Source organism: Varroa destructor, unplaced genomic scaffold (genome assembly GCF_002443255.2).
Source record: "Varroa destructor unplaced genomic scaffold, Vdes_3.0 BEIS01000002.1, whole genome shotgun sequence".
Taxonomy (NCBI): domain Eukaryota; kingdom Metazoa; phylum Arthropoda; class Arachnida; order Mesostigmata; family Varroidae; genus Varroa; species Varroa destructor.
Window position 1 is genome coordinate 23,869,306 of NW_019211455.1, and position 26,518 is coordinate 23,895,823.

At 43.2% G+C, this 26,518-nt stretch overlaps 1 long non-coding RNA gene across 3 annotated transcripts; it reads left to right on the forward strand.

Annotated features, from left to right (window-relative positions):
- Positions 1–238: 238 nt before the first annotated feature.
- LOC147757551 (uncharacterized) lies at positions 239–26,274 on the forward strand. Of its 3 annotated transcripts, none has more exons than XR_015321373.1 (5): positions 239–732; positions 16,597–16,898; positions 17,942–18,054; positions 19,948–22,962; positions 23,104–26,274. It is a non-coding gene; the product is annotated as an uncharacterized LOC147757551 (long non-coding RNA). The 3 variants fall into 3 exon arrangements; XR_015321371.1 differs by having other exon boundaries at positions 243–732; positions 19,948–22,441; XR_015321370.1 differs by having other exon boundaries at positions 281–732; positions 19,948–26,274.
- The last annotated feature ends 244 nt before the right edge of the window (positions 26,275–26,518 follow it).

The following is a 26,518-nucleotide window of genomic DNA, read 5'->3' on the forward strand; positions in this document are numbered from 1 at the left end:
AAACCCCGGAGCCTTTCACATGCAGTTGGACGCTAGCGGTAACAGTGGACTATGTGTCTGTATGGCATCAGGTGAACCATACGATGAAATATTAGCCATGTCGAACACTGACAACACCGATCAATGCAACCGCGCTACTTATGGTATCGACAGTTCAATGATCAACAACGATTCTTGTCTTCGCCGTCGCGCCACTGCACCGCCGTAGCACGCGGTTTGGCGTAGGGCGTTGCCGGTAGAACGGCCGGCCGCTAAAGTACATGTCCACAGCATAAGTACGTCAGCGACAACAGCAATGACACAGCAACTGAACTATGCTCGAGACGTTAACGTAACGGCGCGATATTCTTGCAGCGACACCAATACCCGAACAGCAGAGCATGCCGTTTGCACGAGCACGCCTAACAGGAAGGTGGTTGCGGCCATTTCTGCAGGCGACGCTACTGCATTCGCGTCATTAGTTTCTTGCTGCGCTTGTACTCGCCCGGCCGAGAACAAGGTTCGATCTCGGCTCAAACGCCGCCGTAGCGTTATCCAATTCGCTTACTTAGCCGGATAGATGGACTATATCGTCTGTGCATTTAACGCGTACGTTACGGAACGAATGACGCTCTGTTGTACTACATTTCTTTTTCATACGCCTTCATTTTACCAATGGACTACAATGAAAGTTGATAGCGACCTGACCAAGGGCGACCAGAGCGACTGTACAGACCAATGCACGGCCCGGCCGTAAGTTCCTATCAAATTGCGCTAAATTATAAGGTATCAGTGTCAGTTAAAAGTGCCGATGGAACAATGCGTAACTTGTTACATGTCATATGCTGTTTCTAATAGTACTTTGAACAGCTTTCGTGGATTACTAGCCGTACTGTTTTTGTAGAATAGCGTTTATTCGATGTTGCAACATATCTAGCTAAAGCATTCTAGGAAATTTCGCTCGCGCAGTTATGACGGTATCGGTCCTATAACTAGGATCAAACGGGTGATGCTCTCAGTTTTATCTCTACATAGCTGAATAGGAGTACGTGTCCTGGGGCGAGGAGAAAAAAAGATACCTGAGCCATGATTTATATATGCAGATGATCTCGTTTTGCCGCCAACAGAAGAATACTCACATACGCATACGTTGCACATCACGCATTGACGCGTGTATATATAGGCACAGTTTGCATTTAAGGCTCAAGTTATCTAACCTTAATCGTTATCGACTTGATCGGTACTCGCAAAAACTTAACTTATCATCCACCCAACGGCGCTCTCGTGTGTCTCCTACTCACCTCTATATGTGACCCTGTAACCTATCTGGACATGTTTAATTCGCTGTCTCCCTTCTACATGTCAGCGATGCCATTGCTACAGCGCATTCAACACGCATACGTAAATTTCTCCGCTCCAGCGTTTGGCAGAGTCGCTTTCCCTTCTTTTCTGTGCCAAGTGTCGCAGGTGACCCACGAATGAATCTCAATAAACTAGTTGCGATTAAATGGCGAATGCCTAAAATCAGTAAGGTTCGAGATCTAGACAAGCATGCGATGAACGCATTTTTACCTCCAAACAACCTGGGACACAGTGGAATAGGTAGTTTGTATAATTCCCTCAAAAAAGCAGGCTAATATAGGCCTCATTGAATGAATAGTCCACTATTCTATGTAACAAAAGCGCTCTACTGCTATTTAGTACGTATCTTTCTAGTACGATAGGTCTAGTGGCTGTTCTTCTTTTTTTCGCTGTCTCATCGTCGTGGCTGTTGTCGTCGTCGTTTGCTTCGCCAAGACGAAAAGGCAATGGCTCTTTAGTTGACGTTTTGCGAACTGTGCTCCTTTCGCAGGGATACTGGACGTTTGACACAGCGCTAGCACCAGACAAAATCCTCTGCGTTAGGCTGTTTATTCGTCATAGAAGCCGGACCGAGCGGGACGTCGACATCGATTCCATGAAACTCGATAGGTGTTAGACGTTCCTATCGGCAAGGCGACTCTGCTATCTCGCGCCTCTTTGCGACACGACAGCTTGCTCAAGTCGGCGGGGCCCTAGCTGTACTGCGTTCATTTTCTTAACGTGGTCGTCGTCGCCGCCGCCGCTACTCTCGTCATCATTGCGTTACGTAGCGTTGCTATTTGCCCGTTTAAACGCGAGCCTCAACGACATACATGCGGACTTTCTAGCCATGTCTGACAAAACCTGTGGGCGTTGCATCTGCTTATCGTAGCGGCGTGTGTTCGCTTGTTCAGCCGTATATTTGCACGTTTCAGTGATTTATCCTGCGCGGTTTGATTACCACAACTACTAGAATAACTGATCCCAACGATGAAATACGGAGCAATCAGAAGGACAGAATACGACGATACTTTCCACCAATGATGACGATGGTAGTGACAACGCCGCCGGCCACGACAGAACGACAAAAACGTACAAAGCGACGCAATGTTTGCTGACCAAATGCAATGCAGCACGAGGATTGTGCGTCCCGAAGCAATGCTTAACACCAGTAGGTCCCTGCTAAAGTTTTAACAGACGCAGACAATAGCTAGGTATATGCTCGCCTCTGGCGGTGCCATGCCGGCGATAGTCTTCGGACCGCCCGAGCATAAAATTCGTCAATTTACAGTAAGAAATAAACACCTTGTTGGAAGCTAATAACTACGTATATACTACATTCAAGCGACATCCAAGTGGTCTCAGTCAGCTTTCTGGTACTATAAAGATATCTTCAACTTGACATCATTGACTGAAGTTCCGCTAAAACAACAACGCTGTGTCATACTTAGTTACACTAAGATGTTTGTCGAATAAAGACCGGCTAGCATTTAGTGAAGTTAGTCAACCAACGGTCCACGGCCAAGATCAATCGCCACCGGACATGTACAAACCAATTTGGTATTGCAACGGGTTTGTCAATAATAAGAATAAGTAGATTTTTCACGTCACCATTTGAAAGGTAGAATTTAATGACGAGAGACAGGGGTTAAGGGGTTTGATTTTTTCCTAACCGATTGCTTCCTTTTTTTTTTTAGTAAAACAACCCTATCGTATTTGCAAGCGACCACAAATACTGCTATTATTACCTATGATACTTTTTATTTTTTGTCGCAATGTTTAACCATGTGTATCCACTAACTCATTTGGTATCGACCCTTTAAGCTCGCACTCATGGTATCAGCTCTCTCTCTCTCTCTCTCTCTCTCTCTCTCTCTCTCTCTCTCTCGTTCGCATTCTCCCTGCATATATATGTGTTTTTTTTTTATTTCAAACTATTTTACGAGAATCACTTTTTTTGTGTGTTTATTCTCCATTCATCGTTTTGTGTTCCCCGGTGAGACTTTTCCTTCTATTTGCAGTACATTAGCGGATAAGCCGAAAGGGCTTTATTATTCTCGTTGCTAGTAAAAGTATGCACAGAAAAAACATCATTGTCTTCATACACACGGTAACGTGCGCACGCACTTCATCGTAAAGTAGTCCCAATGCTATCTTTGGCAATATTAGCAGTACACCCAACCGTAACAAAGTCCATAGTTTGACCCCCTTTTCCGCAGACCACGACGGACTCCCTGTCCCAATACGGCCCTGGATCTCGACCCTGTTTTTCTTTGTTTGGCTGTTGCTTTTTGCCTGCGGCCTCTTCCCGCTCAAAAGACCTCTAAAGGGTATCAGCAGCTTAGAACGATATACGTTGATAGCGTTCGCCAACCCTTCCGAGATCCAATCGCCACTCCAAAAGACTACCTCAGTACCAACCTATGCAGTCAACCTTACCCTATACATCTACGGGCTTCCTCAGGAACCCCATTGACTTATAACCTTCTATACTCTATGGAAGACCGTAGAAAGTTATAAGTCATGGTGTTTTACAGGTTGTAAGTGTTTTGAAGCCAGAGGTTTTATCAATATAGATATCGATTATCATTGGCTGCTGATAGCCGTTGCATAATTATTGGTTCGAGTCAAATGGTTGGGCAACTTCATGTACCCTGTGAAGTTCCTAAATCCTGCTACATCATTTTCGTTCTACGCATTGGATTAGGTTGTTTTTCGTTGTATTCCTAATATAATTATCAGCCCATATGATGCTGTCATCACGATGTGCTCGTCAATTGAAGAATGACTAGTACCTATTGGAGCTACAGCCAGAGCTGACATGTGTGATTCACTAGCCAGGCTTTATTATGCTGTATTTGCTACCAAATTTTTATCGCTACTATCTAAGAAGCTCTGGCTATAAACAAAGGTCTAAACCTGCTATCCGATTTCTGAGCTACCGTGCACGATTTGCACGGGCTGGCTTCATTAGCGCTGAATTATATACACTGTTTATGCCGACAGTGAGTATGCCTTGGCGTTCATTCGTTATATTATATATATATATATTCGTCGATATTGTAAACGCGATTCAACACAAAACATATAGGTCACGCAGACTGGTCGGGATTGGCCTGATCATCATTACCTAAATGGAACCACTACGATTAGAAAGCCAAGATCAGAGAGAAGTACAGAGTACAACGTTTGCAAATTGCTTTAAATGTCAACAAATTTAACATAAGCGAACATTTGAAAATACTTTCAAGTCGCTACGTCATTCTGTCAAAAAGCAGCCTTCGTCAGGGCGCCTACGCCAGGTCTCATGCGCGCTCGTTTGAAAAGCGCGGAATCTTACATATTTTTCCATTACCTAAAATCGTTGGCGTTTGGGTGGTGTCAGCGAAACACCTGGTTATCTTAAACACTCTGTTGCGAATCATCTAAATTGAATGGCCTGTTTATCTATGGAGTCTTCTCGAATGTGAAGCACGAGTTACGAGCTTCGCAGCCGAGACTTCTTCGATCTTGTTCTGCTGCGTCGCAGTCTTCAAATTCAACCTCAGAAACGAAATGGAACTTTACGTACATTTAATATATTGTTTAAAGTATAGTTCTTATTTATGATATTAATATAATGTTGCTGAGTTCGTCTCTGAACTTTTAACTTCTGTCATAAAGCCCCTATCTAGTGACGAATCTGTAATGTTTATTACACTCCGTTTATATTCCTAGCGCAAGACTGTACGTTAGTTACTAGTATCGATTCGTGATGGGTGAAAAAATAACGGTCACACCGTCACTGTGCACGCCAAGGCGGTTCCACTACGTACGTCATCAACGCGTGTAGAAGCGTACAGCTTTAAACGTTTGATAAACAGGACAAAGATTTTTATCGGAGATGTGCGGCGGATAGTTGTCAAAATTACCCGACAACGGGTAACTCTGCTTGACCATCGCTCGTATTGCTTGTATATCTAGCAGTCAGCTATCAATTAAAACCAGTGTTTCATTGCTTCTTTCATTCTCACTGGATGAGAATCCAAAATGATTCAGGTAAGCCTACGGGAGAGCTACAATGACGCGCACTCGTAGACCAGTGTGCAGCACGCCTGGCCAACAAAGCCACAGGAAGAGATCTCGGCTTGAGATGCGATACTGATTTTTATAATGACATCATGACCTATCATTGGCGCCAATAGACATTACATAACATTGGGCAGACACGAAACATAGAAGCGGGCGAATTTGTTACGCGATATTTATATCGTATTATGATGCGTGGTTCACAAGTACTACCTGAATTAACCTTATTTGCGGCCTTTTTGCCTATTCGCCTCGAACTCACGAGAGCAATTCGTTATTTTCCCATAGAATCAGCTATCTGAAGTCGGACCTGTTCTGTAGAATTGGATTATTTCAGCGTTTGGCGCATTCTTAATAGCGGGAAAAAACTTTTGTATGCGATCACGACTCAGGGACATTTTATTTATTTATTTATAGTTTTCACTCACAAATTATCTATGTTTCATGAATTTCGACTTTATGGATACTTGAACCGTTTGGCTAAACGCCTGGTCTAGGTAAATTTAATATGGTGATATACTTCATCATGCGCACAACTACCTTGCTACAATAGGCACTTTTACTTGCTTACGCAGGTCGAAACGAACTAGGACAATATATTTCCAGAATATATTGTCCTAGTTCATAGAATTCATACCCGAATTGGCCGCCTCTCTCTTCGTAGTCATCTCTATTTACAGTCGTTAATGTGAGCCTAAACAACGATGCATTGCCTGAACGGCGCATGTCCTAATTTCGGTTATGATTTAGTGTTATGCTCAATGGGACCCACGGTTCTACAGGCGTATTATCATACAAAACGAGATTAGCGTACCTGCCACATATTCTACGACGATTTTTCGAACGACTTAGCCACGTGTCGTTGATTTGCAGTAATCTCTATAGCTATCAAGCTGTTCCCTAGACTACCCAAAGAGTTCATTCATATCGAGTAAATCCTGACTTAGCTCAATTGAAAGTAGATAGCGGGCGACTGTGAATCTGCAACAGTTAACGACGATATTACATTCTTGGCCATTTATTTCAAGGAAAAGTCGTCGTTGAGAAAATCTATGAAAGTAGTGGATTTCCCCGAAAGTTGTCATTCGGCCACTTGGGCATCGCCAACTACGCCAGCTCATACCGACCCAGATTCGATATGCAGAAGCGTAGCAGCGCCTCCTCGTCGCCAGCCACCTCGTTTTCACAGATTCTCTAATATTTTGCGGAATCGCCGCGGACAGATTGCCCGCACTGTTTTTACTACTGAGCTCCCCAGCCGTTTGTGGAGATCATCTCGTATCGACCCTGTCGTTCCTGCTGACTCCAAGTGCGCATAGCTTCTTTTTTCTGGAAAAGATTCTCTTTTTTAACGTATGAGCTTGCACGAACTTAAATGCGGCGTGTAGAAAGTCACAAGCGACGTAAAATAGGCCTGCTTACCAGCATTTTTGACAAACGCACCTAGAGAGACGTTTGGCCTTGCCTTCTCGAAAAGCTGCACTGCTGGTGTCGCCAATTCCGCTCGTGTCACTAAAGCCGGTATTATCATAACCACCGCCGTAACTCGTCGTTGTCATGATGCCTGCCAGCCAGCCAGCGTCGAGGCAATTACTATCTACAACTGTCACTACATCTCCACTCCGCTCCAATCAATTACGGAACGTTTACTCAAAATTCATTCAGTCATTGGCCTTGTCAATCAGAACCTATTAAATAATTAGTATTATCTACAAATAATAGATAATAATCTATCTGTTTACGTCAAGCTGGCATCGTAGTTTCTATCAGCTGTTACAATTTCCGAACTTTGCGTGGATATCTTCATCTTTCGGCGTTGGTTACCTTAGTTATTCACCGCCTTTTGCTTACTCTAGCAATAGGCCTTAGTACAATTTGATCGACTTCTCAAAATGTACGTACGCTACGATTTGTAGGTGTTGCTGGCCTTAAAGTAGCTAGTGGTCGGCCTTCACATCACTGACCGCTGAACACAAAAAAGCCGCTACGCCTGGAGAGATCAACGGCAGGTAAAGGCTGAAATGTTACCTTTCAATATTATTACTGATGTAGATGCGTGTAACAGTAATAACAGCGGTGACTGCAGCAGCGTTTGCCCGGTCGTGACTATGGTTACTGTCGATATTATCGTCTCGAATTCTCGTTCTGCTTCTTCACGTTTATTTTTTTTTCTTGAAATAAGCTTCGATACGATGGCGCGTGTATTTCGGCGACGATTATATTTAGTGCGCCGTAGTAATAATATTCACGTTATCGGGTGAGCTTTTACCGCTCCACCGAAGGTGCAGGACAAATCTCCTAACGATAGAAAGAGCGCCTGAGTAGGCATTGGCTATCTTTACATGAGGACGTTTTTTTCTGGGTTAGTTGTCCATGTGGTTCAGCTCTATGCACGTGAAGCAATATTGCCGTTGTCAGTATTACTATTTCTAGAGATATCCTAAAAATTTCACACAAATAGTGTATATTGTATAGGTAGCCTGGACATGCAAGGGCGACCGCTCGTTAGCCAATTATTTCTATTACTCTATTGGTATGAGCCACTACGCTCACTACTCCAGTACAAACGCTTCTAAAGGAAATCGATGCAAAGTATAAAAAATAATATGCCAGTTACACGATGCATGTCCGGGTCTGTATGAGAACAGGTTGGGCAGGTGTATAAAACCCCAACGTTCAAACTCCTTAACGAGGTCAAAGGTATTATCAAGGAGTATCCTTTGTTCGAACAACAGATTTATGTTTTTGAAAAAGTTAACATGACGCTCTTGGCTTTATGCCGACGTCCTATGACAATATGTATCGCAGCACACGGGACTCAATGGCCTTATCTGCCGTTTTTTGCTAGACATGCAAATTATCTATATGGGAATAGGCCGTGTATTGAGGATTTCGAATCGCCGTCATGTGACAGGATGCCACGGTACCTACTACACTCTTTCTCGAACTGAACTGGAAAGGTCTGCGAATCCGTGCTGAATGGGGCTAGCAAACGTGTTTACTTCAATAAACTGTCTATTACTTGTGTCTATATTGATTTTATAACAGATGTGCCTTACAAACCGATAGTAACGCGTATCATAATAACATTCTCTATATTATTTCATGTTGTTATTATTATTATTATTTCTCTTTGTAATATATTATAATGTATGTATATATCAACAATTATTATATATCTATATGTAATATATAGTAACTGTTTATAATTTGTACTGATGTCTGAATCGTGACACGGAGAAGTTAAACCTACAGTCATTATTATCACCTGACCTTCCTCAACGGAAGGCGGATATTTCAAGATGTATAATCGTCAGCGTTCCCTTTGACATTTTCGATGACCACGCTACTCCCACTAACTAACGTTCATATAGTTGAAACGATTGATTTAGCTGGGTAGCTTCAATGCTTTTCGGGCAGTTCCCATACATAGTTCGTGTTCACGCTAGCACGATCACTGCTAGGAACCAGCCGAACGTCTTTCGAGTTAGGGGAAAGAAACGACGCTATTTGGTAGAATAACGTAGCTGATTTTTTGAAAATCCCTTTAGATTGTGTTCTGTTTTACATTTCGGGTCATGTCTGACTCGATCAAATCTCTGTCTCACTTAGGGAATGTCGGTTGTAAATTAAAAAGGGTCCACCTTAAAGCGTGCGTGCGATATTATAAAACATTTAGTTAGAACCTATTGTGCTCCAGGCGCAGAGTTCGACTTGTACTTCGGTTGATTTTTCTTCTGAGCATCATAGTACGCATGAGAAAATGCGTTTCCGTAACAGTAAATTACTAGTTATTTCATGTATATACAGTTATCTCATACGGAGTTAAATGCAGCACATCTGTAACTTCTCTTCTACTGTTTGCTAAGCATATTAGTTGAACTTCCTCTTCGGCAGGCATTTAGCGATCCCGTTCGGATTTGTACTTAGCACACGGTCTGCAAATACCAAAGAAGTTAGGGTCAGAACCAACGTGGACATTCGTGTAGATTTGGGCTTCAAATTGTAATTCATAATAGGCTTCAAGTAATAGATTGTATCGCAGAGCCAAACACCGAGCTGAGGCACGATTCGATGTGACGTCCACTGGTCAGCGTGTTCCATACAGCGTCTACGAAGTCAGAATATGTCTGTGCTATATACGTACCATGTGCAGCATCCGGTCATAATATTATACGCTCTTCAAATGCGACTACTAAATTGTACTTGATTATATGCCATGGTTTGCTATTGATATACATGTACACGTACTAGTTTGTACGGCAGTAACGTCACTGGCCTACGTCTCCTTTCAGGCCGCTTCTTACCTGTGTCGCATGCAGACTTTCGATAGTCACATGATACTTTTTGTCTCATACTGGCACTTTAATCTGGCTGTTGCAACTGCTGATGTGCAGACTCGGTAAGTGATATATATTTGTAACTGTTCGACTGCAAACTACTGCCGCGGCCTATTCAGGATTGCTTTACCCTGACCTTTTCCTAGTCGTTTCCTAGCGACAGGAAGCCAATCAGCTTTTAGCCATCATTCTGTACCTTCTTACTTATTCCTCTCGGGATCGAAAAAATATGTTAACAACAAGGCCAAGAAATGGATCGATCTTTCCGAATTGTATATGCTACTCATCAGGGACGAATCTCTCTAGTAGGCACCGTGGAACATTCAGACAACACAATGAGATTTTCGCGACCATATTACCTTCATGGCAAAATAATAGGCCACTTTGCTTGAAGAAATACTGACGGTCTGCAGAAGAAATCCAAGTGCCACTAACAAAAGGGCCGTGATGAAATTGGTACCATTGGTACCCACTCTGCAGTGATCACAGGACCCACGGTATCGTAATAAGCGCGCCTCTTCTGACTGGGCCTAGCTCGTTACCCTACAATCGAGCACGTGTGCTTGTCGCCCAGTCTGCGCGGTTATCATCGAAGTGTATAAGGTGCATGCCCATGTTTGTCACCAGCTCTGTAAGTAACCCTGTTCACGCGTCATCCATGTGGAGCTACCGTTATGGCGATGGCTACCTCTCTGCCGGTTTCCTCGCGCGTTGACCCGCTCTCGTGCCGCAATTCATGACATCCCGCCGTTGCTGGCATCCTACGAGAGCGTTTCTCTTAACTCTTGGCGCACCTTGGTTTGCCCTTGAAGGCGGCAGCGACTTGTACGCTGGCCCACATCTCCCGCAACTACCGCCGCTAGTAGATGTGGCCAGATTCAATGGCAAGGCGCAGTGCTACGATACGACTTTTACTGTAATAGGTTGTCCTGCATCGTCTTGATATCGGCAGCTGTATATGTGAGAAAACATATTGTATGTGTATTATTGTAAGTAAGGTTCAAAGAGGTCGATGTGCACATGAGTCAAGCCAGAAACAAAAGGAACAAGACAGAATACCCTATTATATATTATTAGTATTACGCTGATATCGGCTGTTCTAACAGCGGTACAACAGAACTGATTGGTTGCGGCGGCTATTTACCGTGATAGCTGTTGTAGAAATTGAAATCGTCTAGGAGCTTTAGCGGAGGTAGCAGTTGTAATAAGCATAATAAAGGACACTCGACGAGGCGCCGTAGTTTCGAAACCGGACGTAGGCACACTGTCCAGCTCGTGCTGGAAGGGCTTAATCCCCTGAAGCGATGCTTAACTGAGCTAAGTAACTTACGTAAAACTCGAAATATGTTTTCATTTTGTTATAGAAATATCGGCAACAGTGTTCGCTTAGCTGCCATTAAGCGGTGTCCTCTAGTAGCGCCGGCATTACTCTTTCTACCTGCTGGCTGTTGCAGATGCCGCTTGACCTGTAACAGTTGCCGCTGCAGCTCACTATGCAGGTCAACGGTGAGAAAAAAAAAAGTTACATTCGTGGCAGTGGCCTTGGCATTGACGGTCATAACGACAGCTGCTGCTGGTTGTAACGACCATTATGGCAGAGCCGCTAGGTCTAAAAAACGGGAGCAAACGGAAAAATATAACTAAACGGACGACGGCAAAGTTAGGGGTTGGCGCCAGCATGACGGCAGGAAAAAGCAACGTCACCGCGTCCGCGGCTGCGGCACTCCAACACGTTCTTTGTCTCTGCTAGCAAACGCTAACACTGTTGTTATTGCCAGCAGCATCGGTCACAGCGTCGCCAGCAGCAGGGGCCTAACCGTCATCACAAGGCATCGAGAGCAACAGCATCCGTTCGTAATAATAACAACAACTGTTGGAAGCGACGTTCAACGGTAGCAGTGCTGAAGGCGAAATTCGAAAAATCTATTTCCTAGCAGCAGCAGTAGTCGTATCTAAACAAAAGAAAAAAAAAAAAAAAAAAAAGGCACAGACCTCCCTTTGACAAAAGTGGATCTTCCGAAAACCTGTATCGATTATGTGATGATTGGCTACTGGCGATGACGGTGTTGCTTGTGTCCATTGGCAAACAACTGGCCAACAAATATGCACCACTTTAACAGTGTGCTATTACCGATACAGATTGTTATACAGATGCGCACAGCTAACCCGAAATGGCTAAAATACCACATCGACCACGATGGCGTTTATTGCGCTGATGCTCGTAGGCCGCCGCCGCCACTGTCAGCTATTGTGTCAGCTGTGGTGGCGATGTCCTGCTCACCACCGCTCGCCCACGACCTCAGCCGGATGGCGCCTTACGTCTCCCTCTGTCCAAAGGACAGTTGTTGCTATTAACGGGATTCTTTACTCATTCAGGACAGACGGGCAGTAAAAGTAGAAGTAACAGTAGCACCAGCAATAATATGGTAGAATCGCAAGCAAAATGACCGACGGCCTCTTGGACATTTCATTTTTTAAAGTTGGCAACAAAGGCAAGCAAACACAAAGTGCAACTCGCAAAGTGGAGCTCAAAAGAATTTACTCTGCTACCAGAAAAAAAAGCCGGAAATGAAAATAAAAACGAGATAATGCCAGCAGAAGAAGGAGGGCTGAAGAAAAGAAGACCAGGCCCAAAAAAAGGTCCCTGTCCAGTGATCTTCTGTATTCCCATATGTATCCGTCATGCGAGCTCTATGGACGCGTCAGACAAAGTAGGATTCTTTCAAGGCAAAACTCGAGCTGGTCTGACAGCCCTTGAACGTCGCGAAAAATATGTTTCAAGTGTCCCATGTAACGAAATACTGGGGTGGACCCAAAATGAGTTTTAATAAAAACAAAGTGAGCAGGGAAAAAATCTCCCACATCGAGAGCAATTGACTGAATGATGTCGGGGGGAAGTCCAGTTCTATTTTTCCTTCGTTAACACGAATATTTGTCCATTTCCGAAGTCACACGACAGCGATCCGTAGCAGGTATTGTCATAGTGGAACTATATAATAAGTTACAAGGAACGCGATATGTGTTTGCCCATGTCAGATTGCCAGCTTTTGTCGTACCTGTCGCTCCTGTTTTGGTCCGCAAAGGCTTCAGCGTAAAGAACGTTAACAGGGGGATAAACTTACCTGTTTTGCGCTAGGCTAGCGTAACGCAGACGTATGTCGTAAAACTTTAGCTTGTGTATTCAATGTAGCCATTAAAGTATATAGGTATACACGTAGAATATAAACAAACCGTACAGGGTAAGAGACGTTGCAAACGACTGCTTTTTTTCCGTATATATTTCCGTCGAATATTATTAAAAATTAAAATAATCAAGCTTGTCAAAAATAGTAATAAGCATTATTTATACTATTGTTATTGTTAGTATTTTCAGAATATTGGGATAACGGATGATGACTTGAAGGTCGATTACATTCCTAATTGCTGAAGGTTATTATTGTGTTTATATTGTCTTACGACTTTATCATTCTTCAAGTGACAGACATATTGTTTGTGAGTCTATGTGTTTCGAAAAGAATACCTTGTATATACTCGGCTAAGCCAGGGGAATCATCCTAGATCCTAGAGAATCCTAGATATAGAACCCTACAGCTGTCAATTTATTATTATTTACACCACCCGATCTGTCTGAACCCTACCAATGTCAGTCGAAAGAGAAACACCGTTGTGTCCTATCTCATATTGAATCGATTTTCTTTTATGACTTCCTATAATGTAAATATGATATGAAAGGGCGTTAATACTACCCACGCGCCGTACACCCCGCCACAATAGATATATATGAGTAAAATGCTTGATCCAAGATTGCCTCGTTTTGTAAAAACAATCGACTACAGACGACAGGAGTCGCCTACACAAATGCAGCGAAGTGTTAACGTTCAATATATATATATATATATGATGTGCATGACGTACTTTCCATTTTGTACGTTGACTCGTTTGCACGCTCTTACGCTGTCAATAAATTACCACCCAAGCTTCTCAATGATCTGAGACTAATATACCTCATGCATATATATACACTTGCTTAACGTTATGATATTTTGAAAATAGACAAAAAGCGCCGTAATAGACTATGAAAAGTAACAACATAAATTAAAATGCAACAAATTGTACTTTTCTACAAATCCAAATTTAAGAGCAGCAGTAAAGGCGACGGCGGCACCAACTATAATTATTACCAAACCGCTCGTATTTTTCTAGCGGACTCTCCCACTTGATACCGCTAGCCCGCGAAGTTTCAAAAGACCACTTAAGATTTAGTACACGATAGCGATGATCGTTCCTTCTAGGATCAACTAAAAACAAACTATTTCTATTCTCTCCCGTATTGTAATTGCAATTTTCATTGCTGTGATATAGGCACGGTTTGTACTCTTGTTTTTCTGTTATTTATCGTATGTGCATGAACGACGGCGACGCAACGCGGAACAACACCGGCCACGATAAACCGATCGGGTGGGCGAGTCAGCTTTCTGTGCCCCAGCCATGCATTAGTCGTACGCTGTAGCAGTCCAGTATGTTGGATATTACTCTCGAAGAGCCTATTAATGAAATAGGCAATCTGTAAGAGGGGTTCGCTTTAAGGATGACGCCTAAAGACGCCATTAGTTCACTGGCTTTCTACATCTTTTTCACTCAAAAACGACGTTGGTTACTATGAGTCGACCCACGCTGGATTGACAATTACATTTATCTGTCCAGAGGACAACGAGGCTACAACGTTAGTGCTCGCCAAGCATAGAAGCTATGCTTGCATTTCTGGGACAGACAGTGGTAAATCGTTTGAAGTACGTACGGAGCCTTTTGTATCAGTTTCGGTATGGACGCTGACTCGCCGCCACGTATCAATTCGACGCGATCGCGTAATTATCATTCTAAATCGAGAAGTCATAATGGCCTAATACTTGCGGCATGTTACGTCAGCAGCAACGGACGTAGACTCGAATGGACCAAACTTCTCTCGCTTTCTCTTTCCGTTTTTGGCGTAAGCGTTTTTGAAGAGACACAGATTTTACGTTGCGACAAGCCATGGTGACCCTGAATTGGAATAAAGGGAAATGTGTCACCACTAGGATGTAACACTTGAGAGTACTTGAGGAATCGCTATACGAAGAAGCAGCTAATTTGGCACACCTGAGCAGTACTGATTATGGTTTCATTTACATTGTACACACGCAACTGAGCGGATGACTATGTCAGTATGTGTCTGAGCAAGCGTAAAGCTGTAGCGGAATTCCCAATATCCTTTGCCGTTCGGGCATAGCATCATTGCTATGAAATAGTATCCTAAAACAGGTACAAGGTTTAGGTAATCTAGTGTAGATGATGAGAACCTAGCACAAGCTCATGACTTTGTTTCCGACCGCGTCTTGGCGAAGGGAGAGATCAGCATTGCGGACTTGGAAGAAGTAACCTAATGCTTGTGTTCGTCACATGGGTTAGACTAGCTTTTTTTTCATGCCACTATTACAGTGGAGTTTCAGTAGTATAACACCCATCGCCTATGCTTTGGTAACTGAAGGGTGTCGAACATAAGGTGAGCCACCAATTCGTATAGCTTGACCCGACTTGGAGTGCAGGAAGCCTATATTAAGGGGACTGGGCTAACCAAATCAACGATGAAATACACAAACGAAATAGAATGAAAAGATTAAATACGTGAGCTTCTGATAAATAAAGCACGTTTTTGGAAAAATATCCATCGACGGAGGACTTGGCGGTCTTCGAGAAAAACACTTGGCACACGTCGCTAAAGATATTCTAGAGATACCCTTGTTTACGTTTGCCGAATACCAGATTCAGGATAAGCAGTATCATATGGTAGTATCGTCAAGTAGCTTCTACCTGGTAGGATGACAAACTTGATATGCGAACGCGCCTGTATTATGAATGCGTTTAATTAAAAATTGATGGGGTGTTATATCCTGGGAGATGGCATATCTCATCATGCCTTGATTTTGGAACTTGCGATAATTTTATTTCTATGCGATCTTTCGCCGTTACCAGATGTCGTTGTGTGTATCTGAAAAGGCCGTTCGAAATGTTAAATCTCGACTGAAGTCGCATCGCTAACGGCGAAGCCACAACGATGCGATGCAAAACATTTTCAAACAAACTCAATACATTTGAAAACTACTTAACTATACGACACTCAACAAAGAGACAGACGGCAAGAAGATATCCAAATGGAGCCGAGCAGATATTATCAAAAGATCAAAGGTTTTCTTGTTACTCTTGGGTATTGTACTTCGTTCAAAGTATCCCGCTCCTATGCAATACTTTAGACATTTATTTCAATGCTTTGAAGAATTCATGTACATCGCTGCCTACTTCACTAGACGTGCTTGAACGGCTGTCTCCCCCGACATGCGTGGGGTGATGATGTTTGCAATGTTAATCTGTCTTCTTATCACGGCTCGATGTTGCGCTCCCTTTCGCCAACAATTAAAAGCTGAAGGGTTAAGTTTAAAAGAAAGGAATCATGCTCGACTAGTCCAATGAGCTCAGAGCGTACAGCATAACGGCGTTCATAGAATCTGTCTGTCAGCTACTTGCGCATGAAACATATAGAAAATGGCACTTCCACTGAAACAAACTTAACCGGCTCGTCATTAGAGTACAAAATCGCGTTACACACACTAGACTGCTACGTACATAATACCTATTGCTAGTACGTAACTAGCAGTTTGTCCGTGCGAATATCCGTTGTCTGATAATGGTAATAGTAATCATCGGTACTATATCCTAGAGAACATAAAATAGCTCTTGTTGCTTAACCTAGTCCAATTCAGTTTACTCAAATTTTGACTAGACAAGATCGAATAGAATTTATCTTTAATACTTGTTCTTGTCGTGGCTCACTCAGACTGCGGCACTCTTGATTGTCCTGTTGCCCTGTTCTAACCAATCACCTAGTAGCGACGTGCAACCTAGAAATCCTTCAGGATTGAGCATCTGTGAAGGACATCAAGGACATCCCTGTGAGCTATAATTCCAAGACTCGAATACTACAGCATTAAGCCTCTCTGGCGCCCCTGTCGGCACGGGTGAGCATCTCCGGCAAACCGCCAAACGACGGCCGGGGCTGAAGCGGGATGACAGCAAGCGTTCGACTAAACGATGGTCTGTTTTGACGCGGCGTGAAGCACACGTCTAGCCCAGCAGCCGGTGAGTATAATACTATTTATATTTGTACGACTGTTGTGATCGATCGTTTGGTTGAGGTGGCCATCCTTCCCGCTGGCTCCATGGTTCGTGCGTGGCTGTCTTTCGTTCTGTAGCTTGTAACAATGTTAATTCAGAGAAAATACCGCTACCATGTGACTGTTGTCGCTCAACCTCACTATGGTCATAAGACCAGCTGTAACCGCGCTGTCTGTAACAACCGAGAGCGGGTGGATGTAAGGGGGGTTCGTACCGCACGCACAAAATTAGTTTATCGGATAAACAGAGTGATTTATTTCGCCAAGCGTAACGGTGTGTAGAGTTTTTTTTTTATTCAACTCTAGCCAACCTGCCAAAAAAGAAATCAAAATGTATCTTGCCGTTTTCGAGATTATACGACCTCATATACAAAGTGAAGCATTCGACTTCGGGCAGAGTTCGAGGTGTTGTTTGTTGTAGCGGACTTACTCATTTGCTGCGATACTTGAAGCTGGAAGTGATCCGATTCCCTGCCGAAGAGAACGGCCAACTCGTAATGGTAACAACAATACGATGCTTTCGGCATTTCAGCAAATATCAAAGATGATTAAGCAGTGTCTTCATGCAAGATAAACTCCACATAAAAATTGAAACTTTCCTTTTTTTTTTCCGCAAAATCGGTGCTCGACACTATTGCTAGTTGCCTTACTTGTTGAAAACTCGAAAAAATATTTCTATGAGGCAAAACAAAACGTCTTCAGTAGGATCTAAATTTGAGAAGCTCAAAAGCTAGCGAAAAAGGCCATTCTATATACATCTTGATGTTATACATGAAAATTAACTTGCCATTTTGGGGAGGAGATTATCTTGCTAACTGGGTCATCTAGATACGCTCTAACGGCTAGCCTTTTTGCACAAATCACAATTTAAGTTTGCTGGGATTTTTATAAGAACTGTATTTGAGCGACACTTAAGCGGGTTTGCACCTACTAGTATCGCTTGATATACGGTCGCTGTGAGAAAAAAAATACTTGCAGATTAAAGAAGGAACATACTTTGTGTTTTAGGCGTTGATTGGAACTAGAAGCGTGGTTGTGTTGAGGAGACGTTTATGATGGCACGTCTAGAACATACAAGGACATTCGTCGAAATAGTTAAAAACAACTTATTGAAAAAAAAGGTACAGATCCAGATGTCACAGTCTGACTACAAACTGCATACATAATCTTAACAAATTCTGTTCTAATCTTAACTAACTTAAATTAACTGCGTATTCAGATTGCTAAATTATTCATCTGGGCGGCGTCCTGTGTGAGTAAGGTACTCTCCTTGAGATGCTGTAAAAGTATTACGCGTGTCGCCTAAAGATCCGTTGCAGCTTTGCCTTTGCAAGGTACGACGTGTATTGCCATCGTTCAACTTATTATTATTATTAGACGTTTGAGTTTTAAACCTAAATGTCCTCATTAAGTTGAACATACATATCTAGCATTGATTTTACGCTTCGAAAAATTGTTGCCACAACAAACGTAGGGCACCGTCCTTTTACCTTGACACAATGTAATCGCTGTCGCATACATGAATTCTATCAGTGCTATCAGAAATTATGTGTTCGGGTCTACGAGCTGAGCCGCATATTGTCTTCCGATCGTTCTGTTTTTGCCATCAACATGCCGGTCGTTTTGCCGTGCTCTTTGTCTACCAACGTTTTAATGCGATGCGTGGGAATCCTACCTCATAGATAACGGTCGTTACTATAGGATCGGATTAACTCTCGCCACATGGCCGTGCAATGCGCTTTTTCCTTCAAGTGACGCCATTAGGTGTTTAAGCGTTTACTAATTGTATTTAGTTAACTGACTGATTTGGTTTGATGGTCCAGGCCAGTTGGTTCAGGCCAGCGTTACGGCGAGCAAAAATTTTAGTCCGACTGTTGTATCAGAGCCTGGCGGGCTGTACGTATGCCTGCTTTGCGCCTCCTTCGACGGCCTCCGAATTCGTACAAAAGTGATGAGTGTTGTTGTTTACCAGAGCCGAATTAGTAGTGGCTGACCCTTTAGTAACCTGGTCGATAAATTCGACGACCATTCGAAGTATAGACAACGCGATTATTACTTAGATAATCTTGTTCTTACGACGGGTCGCGTCAAGTTAACATCTTGTGGGCACTCTTATGAGTGATGAATTAGATGTGGGTAATTTAAAGCTACAAACTTGTAACTGATCGCTAAGCAAAATGGACGCGTAGCTATATTCTCGATTTTTTGTCGTTGTTAGTATACATACTTAAGCTATATTTTAATTCACTGATAAATAATAGCAATAAGTGAAAACGTAAGAAGTGGGCGGGTCGTTCATGCGATGGGTTTCCCTGTCTGAGTGAATTTCTGCGTGCCAATGACGACTACCACAACTATTTTGCTGATATGTCGTCAACCCGCCCTGGGATGGCTGACTCATACGTATCTGCCATTTTCAAATCTCTACCGTTACGACTGTCGTCTGTACAAATAAATCAACTGGATGAACGGCAAACGTTCTTTGCCGTACTCGCCACAACCGCACCGCTGTGTCTGTGGTGTTGTCTTATGCACATGAAACGCATGCGGTGGTGGAAGGATTTAGTGCTCGTAATAGGAAATGGTTTGGCAGTTTACACTGGACAACAAAGTGACAGGTCGGGCAAATCCTACTTTGCCATTGTGCTCACCTGACTGACCCCCTGCCTCAGTTTACTCGCACGACATTGAATCCGAGTTTCTCTATACATATCTATACAGAGGAACAAGCATTTCATGCTTGCCACGTTTCGTCCCTATGTGCAAGCTCTTGAGAGGCAGCTGAGCAACAGAAAGATCACGAACCTACCGATCTCCGTACCTCTCAAGGTGAAGGATGAGTATGAAGCTAAATTGGACCAACACACAGTCGCAACAATTAATCAAGAGTGCCAATAGCGTAATGTGTTTTGTCAGGATTTTTATCTGTGCTTCTTTTTACTAGCAACAAAATTGTACTAACGGCTTTCTGTATTGTCTCCAACTGGTATGTGATGACTTCCGGGCCATTGAAGTGGACCAGCTGCTTCAACAGGCCGTTTCGCCTGTTGACGTCGCAAATTAAGCTGACTATTGTTAGCCGGGTTGACGGACGGACGGTTACTGGATGAAACAACGCTCCACGCATCTTTCAATACGGACGCAATCGCGGCTGAGGTTCTCCATAAGTAAGCCGCAACAGAAATTTTCGATTAAGTCGAACCGCTTTTATGGGATACGGTAAAATCCAATCGTTTCATTTTCAGCTGTACTTTATTCACCCCTAACGGTGTCGCTTTTAATTGGCAGGCAAGCTCTATGAAGTGAAATGAAAAAATTGATATTTTTAATAAAGTAACATTACTCGCACATAGAGCCTGGACAATTCGTAGCTGAAATCACCTATACGTCGGCCAGATGCTTTGAAATAGCCCGTTTTGAGATACCGTAAACGCCAGCTCAGCTAAGCAATTATAGAAAAATACATTAAAAGAACCGCAATAATTATAGTGTTACTATTACTATCGTTGTTGTTGTTATTATTGGTTCTTTGATAATTTCGCCTGTATATGTGACAGCCCCTAGCTCCTCGATCATAATTCTAGATCTTAAACACTTGTACATATGGTACAGACGCACATTGGGCTGCGATATTGGGACGCGATATTGGGCTTGCGGCGGACTCTTGTCGGTTCTTCAACCTGCTGCTGAGTTCCTCAATTTGATGCACGGCTTCCGCCGTTCGTTTTCTCCCTCATTGCTCTCGTCAATTCGACTTTTTCCCGTTATTGTGAGCTCTTACCGTTTAATTTGATTAGCTATAAACCCCGCCAAGAGCGCAGACATGACGCCGTCCGTGTTTCCGCTTCTTGCATATTCTATCCAGTTTTTTCACGCGCAACTCCTCCCAGGTCTTGTCGTCCAGCGCTCGTGTCGCCCAGAAAAAATCCTGCATAGCGCGGTCTCACTAGCCGATGGCCGACGTGGCGCGCAGGCATCAGGTAGGGAAAAGGGCTCTATACATTCAAATACACGGCCTCAGAATTTGAGAGACAATGGAACCTTGCCATGATCAATAGCAGTCTTTTTTTTGCTCAGTTTTGAGTGAGAGCGATATTTGACGGTGTGAACAGCTGAACACTGCCGCTGTCCGCACGCGATTATTATTATTCTTTTAGAGACGTCTCAGGCAAGACAAAAACTGCCCCTTTGGCGAGAAATATTGAGTTACATGATTGTAAGTTGTCAGCAGTTCAAGCAGCGTTCATAGACCGTTTGGACGTCGGGTCGCGATGATGTCGGCGCCGTATGTGGTGTAGGCGGCCCAACAATGTCTTAACAGTGGCAGAGTTAAGAATGAAAATCCACTGACAACGGTAACGCCATCTGCTATTGTTCATCCTCTATCTTGTACTGCGTGTAAAGTGTATTACTCTGTGTGTTTGAATGGGGTTTGTGTCTGTGTGTCGGTTTGCCTATCTGTCTATTTGTGTACGTGAGATCCACTCCCAAAAAAGGTCATTGCTGCCTGCGTTAGGCGCCGGTTGGCGCTGTTCATGTCGCTTTTGTTTCGAGCTGACATCAAAACGGTGGTGGTTCCCCTACCGCCACTCCCTGTACCCTACATATTCAACGGTACTAGATCTGTGCGCCGTTTGATTTTGAGTAGACTCTGCCGACGCCTATGCCGCCGCCGCCGCCGCCGCCGCCGCCGCCGCTGTGAACGTGAACGGTTGTACGAACAATAATGACGTGACCTCGTTTCCAAATCAATCGTCGGTTGTCAAGACTAACGTGTTTTGGTGGCGGTAGATTTAGAGGGCATGGAGCCCAGTGACAGGCAGCTTCAGTAACAACATCTGGGTAGAACGGAGATGTGAATGTACGGTTGTTGTAGCGGCTCCCATATCAGCCTCAGCGTCGGAGTCGCCGTTAACCACGACAGCAACTCTGGCCACAACAATATGTAGTATCGACGAAGGCGCCTGCAGCAGATTAAGGAGTTTAAAAGCTATAATACGGCCTGCTATTATATATAAGCAACTTCAAAAAGGTCTAACATATCAGCGTTTTACTATAATTATTATCGTTGTAATTCACTGCTCGCTTGTTCAAGATCGGCAAAGATGAAGGTCGGTGAAGCAATATATTGCTTGCCGGCCTTCACTCTTTTCATAATGGCAGACAGGAGACTAGAAGTCTCCTGTCTACAGTTATCTAGTAATAGTTTTAAAGATTGTCTCGGTACTTATAATGGATATGGTTAATGATGGTTGACTGAGCTGTTACCGATATAAGTCTACAATTATGCATCTCGCAAGAATAAGTTGAAAATTATCATTTCAAATCACTTTTATGAGTGTTAGGAAGTCTCGTCGATAACTGATCATCTAGGTCTACTCACCGTACGTATAACATGTATATGGATGCTCACATGAAATTGTCCCAGTGCCTTTGCAACCCCCGCGACAGTTGCAGCCGCCTTCTCACCTGTGGGGAACTGTAGTCGAATAATTTCACGAGAAAGGTGTAAGTATAAAGTGATGTCTGTAATACGCAATCTGTCTCACCTAGTTGCTACACACCTATGAAACTCCAGAGAGGATTACTGCTGATTTATCTAAGCATGCTCTGAATCTAATAAAACAGGCTAGATCATATGGGAAGACTTCATTTGTTACTGGTATTAGTAGTATTTGGGGTGAAATACTTTAGGCTGGAGCTTTTTAGATACACAGATAGATGGCTATCGTCGATGAAAGGTGTTTCTTTGTGACTGATTGCCATGGCTTTGGTCGTGACTTTGTTTAGTCAACATTAATGAACGAACTATATATTTATCCATTTACCATTTTATTCCTCAAAAACAGCACGCAGAAGAGCCAGGACGCAGAAAAGGACGTATATATTGCCGCAATAGTACAAAGTATACCCGCACACGTCTTTTGTCTTCTGCGCTATTTGCTTTGCATTACTATGTACGTCAGACGTAGCCAAACTTCATATAATAGGCCCCGTGAAATGTTCGATGTATGTGACTTACTTACTCGGTACGTTTTTGATACGGATTGAATGCGGATGTTTTTAATAGTAAGTCAAGTCATATATATATATATATATAGCTCGTGAGATATACGTACGTATCAGTTCAATTGACTACTTATATAAAATCGTACACTTTAATATTATAGAATAGGCGCTGAGGGCACGAGCGGCCTTTCCTGCAGAGACGACTCATAACGCCAGTGTCACCTGAGCTGATTGCTGCCGCATCCGGTCATCCGGTAGCACACCCGGTCAACTAACGTCCTGCAGTCACCTCTTCTTGACATTGAAAGGTAGCTGCGTTCGAGGGCTGACGTCCAGTCCCGTTAAAGTACGCGTTTCGTACCGGTGCCGAGCTACTGTTCGCTGTTACTGTTTTTATTCTCGAAGAACGAGGCTACGCTCCGCCAGATGGATAACATACGACGCATTGACAGCATACAAACATGCACGCGGAGACATACAAACCAGTGAAGACAGCCACAATACCAAATCAAGCATGGCCATGGCCGTGCAGCTCCAGTTAACGCTAGATTATTAAAGCTGCCCGCACCGACTCGCCTATAGCGATCCGGCCGCCTGATTCAGTCGAGAAAATACGCCAGTGTCATAAACAGACACGCACACGTAGAGCTATAACGACAACAATAAACAATTACAAAAAGTAATGGCACCGCCCGAAATGATGAGTAAAGAGGCACCGTGGGTAAGAATGAGTAAGGGAAACTATGTCATACTGCACGCGCGCATGCATATTGTATAGTATATTAGTGAATCCAGCCATGTTTTCATTATGCCGGACTGGAGCAAAAGAAACTAATATTTAATCAAATTGTTAAGCAATTCTCTACTGCATCCGTCATAAGCTTCACGTATACTGTACTAGTTATAGTGATTATAATAACTTAATTATAGCACGAATAGGATCAGCCTGGAAACAGATCTATGTCTAACTTGACGGCAATCTGACATGGTAAAAACGAATGTTAAGGTGAAAGAAGAACCGAAATGTAGACCGTCCCAACCTGTACATAGGTTGTAACGTTTGCCAGCTGGAAGCTAATCTTGGATTTGTTCCGTCTAAATCCTGAGTCTCTGTTTTTAATTGTGATAATAAACAAGTAAACAACGCGAATTTTTTTAAGCTGTCATCTCGTCTCTGCATTGAAAAAGCCTAACACTAGCTAAAGTATACTGTTTTATGGTAAACTACTTCGACTGCATATCGAGCTAGCGACAACGCTATCGAAAACTATTATAATAGTCTTCCTGACGGACTCCGTGCAATTCTTTCTCCTATTTTTCTATAGGTTTATCATCAGCCGTTCTTTATGAGCACTAAGTGCGCCTTGTTTTCCTTGTCGTCTACGATCAAGTAATTTAAAGGATGTGCCACATCAAACGAGGCTGCAGAATATAGAGCTAGAGCCATTGTACACCAATATGGCAGGCAATGTCGATGCCTAGAATTGCCGCATTTATTCTTGAGGAGAGCTGGCTAGGATGCCACCGCTGGTTTTCGTTAGTAAGGGGCATTTGAAAAGATCTATTCCAGTTCTGACTGAAAGGTTGTAAATACTTAAAGAAGAAAAATCGCTAGCTTAAAATGCGCTAGGCCAGGACTTCGAGTGGGTTCGTTTACAATCAATTGGCCCTGCTGATGGACTTAATGCTTTCGAAGCTTTTACCAGTGTTTGCCAGTATCTAATTTCAGTTTCTTAGAATCGACATTGGTCATGCATGGTCGAATCATGGTGGAATCCACACATATCCACAAGTATTCGCTTTCTTCTTCATAATCCTACGGCTCGGATCCCTATAAATGACGAAGTCAGCTCCTATTTTTGCTTCCTGCTCGGAGGTCTACGACGGTTCATCTTATAATGGAAAGGCCATGGTAGGGAAATGACAACGGCAGAAACGACCACCGCAATGACACCGGTCAGGGCGCTAAGCTAGATATGGATATCCAGTACTTTCTAACACTCAGTTGTTCAGGCCGGCCAGAAAACATAACAGTAGCATTCACAGCATCAATGCATTCGTTACCGCGCACTTCGCCAACTTCGATCTAAGCTGTTACCGTGTACCTCATCCTCCGATCCTTAAATTGACGCTTGAAGCTTTTGTTTGACTTGGAACACAGACATGGTCCTACTATTTTGATGATTGTGGATTCAGAATTCTATATGCATGCCCAACAAAGTTGTGCTCACTCCAAGCAAACAGTAGCACTCGATTGTTGATTATAAACAAATTCAGGTTACCGTTCTTTGTAGAAAGTTATGTTCCAAATTAGCCTCGTGTTCAATCTCTTTCTTTATGCTATTGAGATCGATTTTGCTTTTTGCTCGATCATAAACCTAAAAGCTTGCTGATAGTTATCTAGACGTCAAACACGGTCCTTAGGCGCTGCGTACTCGAACAATCCATAACAGATTTGACTCAACGCCCGAATCTTTTCTCGCCTATGAGAAGCCAGCTGGATCTTTGTGGAACCCAGCGCATACTCGTTCTCTATTTTTTGAAGCATGTGTTTTTGTAACCGTGTCTATGCGTCTATTCTTATTACTGTTTGCTTGTGGCGAAGTCCAATTAACCTGTGTTTGTCCATGTTGCTTTCCTCGTCAAAAAAAGACGTGTGCTCGGCATCGGTTCGTCTGCCCCCCATAGTCGGCAACGGGGTCCACCCGACGGATATAGTACATGTAAAGATGTACTTTATCTTCAGAGCTTGACAACACCTGCTGTTCTTTACTGGCCATCAGCGATGGCCATGGAGACAGGCAAGAATTCCAATTTCTACCCAGATACAGTTCAATTAGATCCGCCACAGCAGGAACGGAGGTGACAGTGGCGGCTATTATTGTGCCGTGCTGTCTCTCATTGAATGTGCTATCTTCTGTCACCATCCGTTGTACGACTGTTTCCCCGTTACAACCCCCAATGCTCTCCATCTCTGTCTCTAGTAATCGACATCACTATGCATTTGTCTCTGGCGTTGTGACAGCCTACCTTTGACTGTTTGACAGAATCAATGTATGGTAGCATCCACAGCCATCGTCATCATATTGATACACACGTGCTGGCAGGTTGATGTCAAATTTTCTTTTCTCTTTAGACACTGTACAGGCCTCATTACATTACGAAGCAACTATTGAAAAGAAAACTAAGGCAAATCATGTTTGACCGCATTAGAACGCATGCATGTTTCATAGCTTCATAAATTCTGCCTAATAAGATAACCGTTAACGCTGCACGACAAGGATTTCTGGAAATAGATAGAGCCGTCGATCTCGAAATGAGGCTACGTATCAGTAAACGTACCAGAAGAAAAATAAATAAAATTTTTTAAAAAAGTTGTTTTTTGTATTTCTTTAACATTAGATTTAACCAATACACTATGTGGAAATTATGTGAAGAAGGCTGACGTGGTACGCCTCATACTAAAGTTAGGCCAAAAAAAACGATTATACCAGTGAGACGGGTAGAAAGTGGTCTTACAATGAATAATAGATATGGTACGGGCCATACTCCAGCCAGAAGGAGTAACACAGATAG